Source organism: Cervus elaphus, chromosome 9, assembly GCF_910594005.1.
Source record: "Cervus elaphus chromosome 9, mCerEla1.1, whole genome shotgun sequence".
NCBI classification, from domain to species: Eukaryota; Metazoa; Chordata; class Mammalia; order Artiodactyla; family Cervidae; genus Cervus; species Cervus elaphus.
In genome coordinates this window covers 30,923,405-30,932,064 of record NC_057823.1, presented here as the reverse complement: position 1 = coordinate 30,932,064, position 8,660 = coordinate 30,923,405, and positions in this window count along the sequence as shown.

Here is an 8,660-nt window from a genome sequence, read left to right as displayed (position 1 = left end):
ATGGATACTGACTATCTCAGTAGGTGCCATAGGCATACCTTGCTTGTCTGAAAGGAAAGTTTATTTTTACAGCCAAATGCCATATTTTAAAAATCAGATAATGCAGGCATCCTATTAGGATTTACTAGATTAGCTAAAGAACACGAAACATCAGATTGTAATTAGATGACTACAGAGGAAAAAAAACACAGGATGCATATTTCTACAAAATATCTGGCATCCTTTAGCATATTCAAAGTAAAGATAAGTCATCTATTTTAGTCTTCCTGTGGTTTGGAAAATGATTCTTTACATAAAGGACATGCATTGGAATTCATCTTGCTTTTCTTAGAATATTACAGCATCTAACTTTGTCTCTAAAAAGACCAGCCTCAAATTATCCGACTGAGGACACTTACACTCAGACCAGCAGTTAGAAAGAACACTGAGAAATGAAACATAGACTGATAAGTGGGTGGAAGTCATTCATCTTTTAAAGGCCATTTAAGAAAAAGTGAATTGTAAATTAAAATGTCTACAATAGGTTCAACACCTCTCTCTCAGCCCCTCCCCTCTCTTTGTCATGGAACAGCATTCAAGTGTGGGAATGTTTCTCTTAAACATGTGTAAATCACACATTTAGTCATGCTTCAGGCAGAAGCCCCTACCAAGAGGTCCAGGGGGAGGGAGGCAAAGGATATTAAATACTAGTCCAGCAGTTTGTTAATGAAACATTTACACAAGCATTTTGTGTGTTTGTAATAAAAAAAAAGGGGGGGGGCCCTCTTTTCATCGCACCCTTTCATTACTTAGCACAATCTTTAAGAGGATTAATGTTGGGGGAGGTGTGGGGAAGAATGTACTTATCAGTTGAGTCTCATGATCTGTGATGCTGAGTTGTTAATAGATTGCCTCTGGATTTGGGATTACTGCCGTGCAAATTCTTCCAGGCTTTCAATAGAATAGAAAGCAGTTTGTTTTCTCCCCTTCAATGAGAAGAGCTATTGACTTTGTGATGAAATGACCTGGGACTCAGTTTATTCATACTACTCGCTTCTCCTCTGTCACTTCAAACAAAGAGACTTATTTAATTTATTTATTTAGGCTCCTGGTGGCCAATGCATCAATATATGCATTCAGGCCACTGTTCCTTGGATTAAGAAGCAGCTAAGGAAACAAGTTTTATAACAAGCAACTGACTTTTATGACATTCATATCAAGTGTTACATCAAGAAAAAGAAGTTACTGAGAAGACATCTACATGTGAGAAGCTGTGTGTATCTCATTTTCTGAAAGATTCTCAAACAGCTCAGATAAACTACGTATTTGGGAGGACACTGAAGCTAGTAAGTGGTTCTCTTATTTTTCCCGGGAGTTAGAAGCAGCTTTTGTTGGCAATCTCACGAAAGAGTACAGTACTGATGGATCACGCTGCCTGATGTCCTGTGGCTTCTCACTATTTTTAGCACAAGGGAGATGTTAGTTGAAACACTGTACAATGGGCTAATCAGCCATAATAGAACTCACACTGTTTTTTTACTTCACATTGCACTTATTATGTGCCTTGAATGTAAACAGCTCTTTACTCTGACAAAGATGGCAGCTTGCCATGGTGGGATTCAGCCTTCTCTAAAGCTCAGCAAACACTGAATAGAAACAAGCCTGAGGACTCTGAAAAAGCAATTGTTTGAATGTATGTCACTTGCGGTCTTAGACAAAATTATTTTTGTTCTTTCCATTCTGTATTCCCCACCTCCCTCCTCAAATTAGCAAGCATTTCACATATGCCAGTTATCTGTGTATGAAAAATTATTTTCATTATTTCTCTACCCACCTACAAAGAACCAAAAACAAAACAAAAAAAATCACATTTTACATAAAACCTTGAATGATGACATCCTGTACAGTTTACACTCATTGTAAAATATGTGGAATTTAATGTAATAATGGAGCTTGATCATGTAAGTAGATTGATGTCACTTTAAAGCGTGATAAGAAAGATTCTATTTAAAATCATACCCAACACCAAAAAGAAGTTCATTGTTTTGTACCATCTGCATCTACCATTAGCAGATTCAATAGTTTGCTCTCAAAACAGATTTAGAGTTATTTACTATAAAGCAAATTGTTGTTGGCTAGCTTACCTACATTGTTATCATCCCATGTTTTTCTAGGCACATTGGCTTATTTAAAGATATTTTGAATTATGATCACAGTAACACATGCCCATGATGAAAACAATCAAATAGTGGAAGAGGGTTTATAAAGAAAAGTATCCGTTTCCCAAAGAGCCTTTTCCATGCTCAGGCCCATTTCCAGCAACAATTTTTAACGTTTTTGGTGAAACTCTAGGCTTATAATGGTTTATATTTATACAATAGGCTTATAATGGTTTATATTTATAATGCTTGAATGTGAAAACCTTATTAGTAAGTAATACCAGGTAAAGTGGAGGAAGTAGGCGGGCAATGTGGACCTAAATGGAGCCAGTTAGCCCCATGGGGAGCTCTGAACCCAAGATTTCCCATGAATGCAGTCCCAGGCTGGGGGACCAACTCGGCCCTTGAGCTAGTTTCTTGCTCCATATTTGGATAGAGTTGCCCGGAGAACAAGAGCAACCACGGTTGAAAGCTGAGGAGGATTGTGAAGGAACTGATAGCTGGCGGTTGTCTGCCAGCTGTACCATTTAACTGGGCAACGAGTGTATTTTTGAAGGATGATGTGAGCTGAGCATCTAGGTCTCTGTCCCAGTCCACCCCTTGCTGCATTTTGATACAGTGCTTCACACAGAAGTGCAGAGCAGCTCCTCAGGGCTCGAATGGGTCTCTCTTCCTGAGGAGAAACTGCCCTCAGGCTCCAACTCTAGACAAAAAAAAAATACCCATCAGAGGGATCACATCTTGGGCAGAAATGGCCAGGCGTCACTGCTCCCTCATTGGCTGAATATCATCCTGAAAATAGTGTATCCTCAGCTCAAAAGCTGAGGCAAAACCTGAAAGGACGAACCGCTAGAGGTTGGAACACACACCTGGTCACTGGACAAGACTGCTCTTTTCTAGAAGGGCAGACTGAGCTACAGATAATCATAAATGAATATACCAAAACAAGTTTTTTACTTCCCCAAAACAATTCTTAATCTGAAAATATATAAAACATAATAGGAAAAACCCTGAGACATGTTAATATAATTTCATAAAAGGCTAATGCCCTATCAGAACATCAGTCTTCAGTAAAAATCTATACTGTATGTACTAGATATGCTATATTTAGCACATAATATATAACACTGTATATGTTATATTTAACAAACATAAATACTCAGGACCTAAGTAAATACTTAGAACAAAGCTCTCAAACACAGAAAGTAGAACAAATAGATATGAAAAAATATTCAGCTGATCTCACAAGTATTCAAGTGAAAGCATATTAAAGCAACAAAATAAGTTTTGGTAACCTATCAAATTTCCAATTTTTTAGCAAAATGGTTTAGTTTTGGTAATGAGCTTTAAGTTAGACATTTGAACATGCCTGGAGGAGTGTCAATTCTTATTTCCATAAATCAATTTGGCATCAGGTTTTAGGAGTTGTAAAAGCAAATCCCTTTACTCAGTAATTACACTTCATGAGTTTATGGTGCCTCAGAGTTGGTCAGCTGCTTCAAGACAAAGTTAAACATCTCTTTCCCAACCATGGGCTGCCAGAAACCTATTGAAGTGGACAGTGAAAGCAAATTTTGACCCTTCTATGAGAAATGTTTTTGAGAAGGAAATGGCAACCCACTCCAGTATTCTTGCCTGGAGAATCCTATAGACAGAGGAGCCTGGTAGGCTACAGTCCATGGGGTTATAAAGAGTTGGACATGACTGACTACACACACACACACACACACAAGAAGTGTTTAGCCACAGAAGCTGCTGTGAATGCTCTGGGTGAAGAAGGAAAGGGCTATGTTGTTGGAATCAGTGATGGGATGAGAAACCAGGTTTGCCCACAAAGCAAGGTGAACTAGAAGGACTAGAAGATGCAAGCACAAATCTGCTCACGGAGTGCACTGTGGATGCCAATCTGAGTATTCTCAACTTGGTTGTTGTAAAAAAAAAAAAAGAAAAATGGGAGAAAGATATTCTTGGACTCACTGATACTACTATGCTTCATTGACTGGGGCCCAAAAGAGCTAGCTGAACATACAAACTTTCCAATCTCTCTAAAAGATGATGTCTACCAGTATGTTGTGGAAAGCCCCTGAAGAGTGAAGGTTAGAAACCTCGGTGCTCAAAACTCATTGCTACATTACTCCCTGTGTCCTGCAACACCAGAGTTGGCTTGTTTTTCTGAAAAAAACAGGGTACTAAGAAAAAGTAGGAAGAGACCACAGAAAACACGCACTACTGGCCAAAAGGATGAATGATGCCAAAGAAAAACACCAGGAACAGACTGTCAAAAAATGAAGACTGTGAAAGACTCTGAAAGTTTCTACTTCTAAGTTTGAGTTTCATCGAAAACAAGATTTTCTCAGAGTAAGAAATAAATAAGGTCAGACTAAAAAAAAAAGTTTATCTTAAGGAAATAATCAGAAATGTGGACAAAGATTTATACATAAAGATATTCATCTTAGTACTACTTATTATATCAAAAGCCAGAAGCAGTCCAAGGGTACAAGTTTAGGAAATGTGTTATATAAACTGCATTGTATTTGTAGGATAGTGCAGCCATTAAAATGAAAATGTGTGGTGAGGCTTTAATATCAAAAGGTAATGCTTATGACTGACATGTTAAAGGAAAATAAAAACAATTGCACATATAGCATTATCTCAAGTATGCAAAAATCCAAAAAGAGACATGTGTTAGAAGAAACTATGCCAAAAGTATAGACATGGATTTGATTAATTTCAGTTGGGTGATTTTATTTTCTTCCTTTACTGTCAGTTTTTTTTTTTTTTTTTTAAACAAAAGAAGCATTCTTAGTGCTATCTCAAGAGACAATTGCTAAATCAATACACAGAAATCACTTGCATTCCTATATACTAACAATGAAAAATCAGAAAGAGAAATTAAGGAATCAATCCCATTTACCATTGCAACAAAAAGACTTAAACATCTAGGAATAAATCTATCTAAGGGACAAAAGAACTGTATGGAGAAAATTATTATCACTGATGAAAGAAATAAAAAATGACATAAACAGATGCAGAGATATTCCATGTTCCTGGGTTGGAAGAATAAATATTATGAAAATGACTATACTACCAAATGCAATCTACAGATTCAGTGCAATCCCTATGAAGTTACCAATGGCATTCTTCACAGAACTAGAACAAAAAATTTCTTAATTCATATGGAAACACAGAAGACCCTGAATAGCCAAAGCAGTCTTGAGAAAGAAGAATGGAGCTGGAGGAATCAACCTTCCTGACTTCAGGTTATACTACAAAGCGAAGTCATCAAGACAGTACGGAGCTGGCACAGAAACAGAAATATAGACCAATGGAATATGACAGAGAGCCCAGAAATAAACCCACACACCTATGGATACCTTATTTTTGACAAAGGAGGCAAAATTATACAATGGGGCAAAGATGGCCTTTTCAATAAGTGGTGCTGGGAAAACTGGACAGCTACATGTAAAAGAACGAAATTAGAACACTTCCTAACACCATACACAAAGATAAACTCAAAAATGGATTAAAGATCTAAATTTAAGACCAGAAACTATAAAACTCTTAGAGGAAAACATAGGTAGAACACTCGATGACATAGATCAAAGCAAGATCCTCTATGACCCACTTCCTAGAGTAATGGAGAAATAAAAGCAAAAATAAACAAATGGGACCTAATTAAACATAAAAGCTTTTGCCCAGCAAAGGAAACTATAGACAAGGTGAAAAGACAACCCTCAGAGTGGGAGAAAATAATAGCAAATGAAACAACTGACAAAGGATTAACTTCCAAAATATATAAGAAGCTCATACATGTCAGTACCAGAAAAGCAAACAATCCAATCAAAAAGTTGGAAAAAAACCTAAACAGACATTTCTCCAAAGAAGACATACGGATGGCTAACAAACACATGAAAAGATGCTCAACATCGCTCATTATTAGAGAAATGCAAATCAAAACTATAGCGACATATCACCTCACAACCGTCAGAATGGCCATTATCAAAAAGTCTGCAAACAATAAATGCTGGAGAGGTGTGGAGAAAAGGGAACCCTCTTGCACCGTTGGTGGGAATATAAATTGATACAGCCACAATAGAAGATGATATGGAGATTCCTTAAAAAACTAGTAATAAACCCACCATAGGACCCAGCAATCCCACTTCTAGGCATATACACTGAGGAAACCAAAACTGAAAAAGGCACATGTACCCCAAGGTTCACTGCAGCACCATTCACAATAGGTAGGACATGGAAGCAACGTAGATGTCCATCGACAGATGAGTGGATAAAGAAGCAGTAGTACATATATACAATGGAATATTACTCAGCCATAAAAAGGAACACATTTGAGTCAGTTCTAATAAGGTGGATGAATCTAGAGCCTATTATACAGAGTGAAGTAAGTCAGAAATATAAATATTGGATACTAACACATATATATGGAATCTAGAAAGATGGTACTGATGAATTTATTTGCAGGGCAGCAATGGAAAAACAGACATAGAGAACAGACTTACAGACATGTGGGGGGCAGGAGAGGGTGAGATGTATGGAGAGAGTAACATAGAAACTTACATTACCACATGTAAAATAGATAGCCAGTGGGAATTTGGTGTGTGACTCAGGAAACTCAAATAGGGGCTCTGTATCAACCTAGAGGGGTGGGGTGGGGAGGGAGATGGGACGGAGGTTCAGGAGGGTGGGGGACATATGTACACCTATGGCTGATTCATGTTGATGTTTGACAGAAAACAACAAAATTCTGTAAGGCAATCATCCTTCAATTAAAAAACAAATAAATTTAAAAAAGAGAGACAATTGTTAGAAGCTCTCCTTATCCTTGGAGAAAGGGCTGGGTCATGTGCTTCTTCTTGTGTTCCTCTGTCCTTCTCCGTATACACCCCTCTCTTAGCATTTTCTTACGGTATTCAAGTTTTCTGTGTGTGTATTTGCCATGTAGTTCTGACACTATGTGGCCTTGTGTCAGATTTCACAGGTTGAGGGCACAGTGCTCTGCAAGACACTCCTCATTTCAGCCATCAGCTGCAAGCTCTAGAGTTCTCAGACCACTCAAACTTCTTACCAATTGGCTACAAATCTGAGGCTTCCTACTACCTCCCCAAGTTCTATAATTTGCTAGAATGACTCAGGGACTTCAAGAAAGCATTATACATAGGATTATATTTTTATCATAAAGCGTACAAATTGGAACCAGCCAAATGAAGAGACACATAGGATGAGGTCTGAGAGGATCCCAAGCAAAAATGTTCCCCTTCCTCAGAATGCATGACCCTCCTGGCACATCAATAAGTATCACTAACTTGGAAGCTCACCAGAGCTTTAGGTATCCAGTTTTTAGCTTCAGATATCCAGTTTTTATTGGTTTTGTGACATAGGTTTGATTGTCTGAATCATTGGCCATGTGATTACACTCAATTTTGAGTTCCTCTGCCCCTTCTCAGAAGTTGATCTTATAAATGTGTGACTCATAGTCTTAACCCTCTGATCACACAGTTGGTCCCTCTAGCATTGTAGCCCCCATCCTGAAATTATCTGGAGACTCACCAGGAGTCACATCAATAGCATATAATCCAGTGTGGTCTGAGGGACCCACCATGAATAACAAAGACACTTTTTTCAATTTGGAAATACCAAAGATTTAGAGGCTCCCTCCAAGAAAGTAGGGACAAAGATCAGTCAAATTTCTTCTTATGCAACAGTATCTGTCTCACTTATTAGCTGTGACCTCCAATATGGAGGGACTATGTCTGGCATACCTATGCCTGGGACCGGCTATTTTTTTTAAAGTAAATCTGGCAACTTAGTCCCATTAGTAAGTTAGAGAAGCGCCTTTCTATTTGTGGGTCTCAACCTGACACTTTCTTTGTCACTTTCCACAGTAACCTCAGAAGTTCATTTTTTTCAGGAATTAGTAATGCACTGATATTTTGGTCTTTGATAATTTAATCCAACATTGAGAACAGTAATACAGGACAGCAACCATGGAACAATTTTTTTAAAGCATATTTTTGCTCCCTCATGAGTGATATTTATAGGAACGCATTAGCTAGTTTTGAATTAACTAGGAAATTAATAGAGACTGTGTTAGCTTCGTACAAGGAAAGACAACAAAGAGAAGTGCAGGATTCGGAAATTTCATGGCTGTGTTTACGAGTGTCTAAGACCAGAGAAGGCAATGGCACCCCACTCCAGTATTCTTGCCTGGAAAATCCCATGAATGGAGGAGTCTGGTAGTCTGCAGTCCAAGAGGTCGCTAAGAGTCGGACATGACTGAGCGACTTCACTTTTACTTTTCACTTTCATGCATTGGAGAAGGAAATGGCAACCCACTCCAGTGTTCTTGCCTGGAGAATCCCAGGGATGGGGGAGCCTGGTGGGCTGCCATCTATGGGGTCACACAGAGTCGGACACGACTGAAGCGACTTAGCAGCAGCAGCAGGACCATCAATATTAAGTAAGTTATAGAATTGAGTGCTGGTATTTTCATTTTTGTTCTTAATC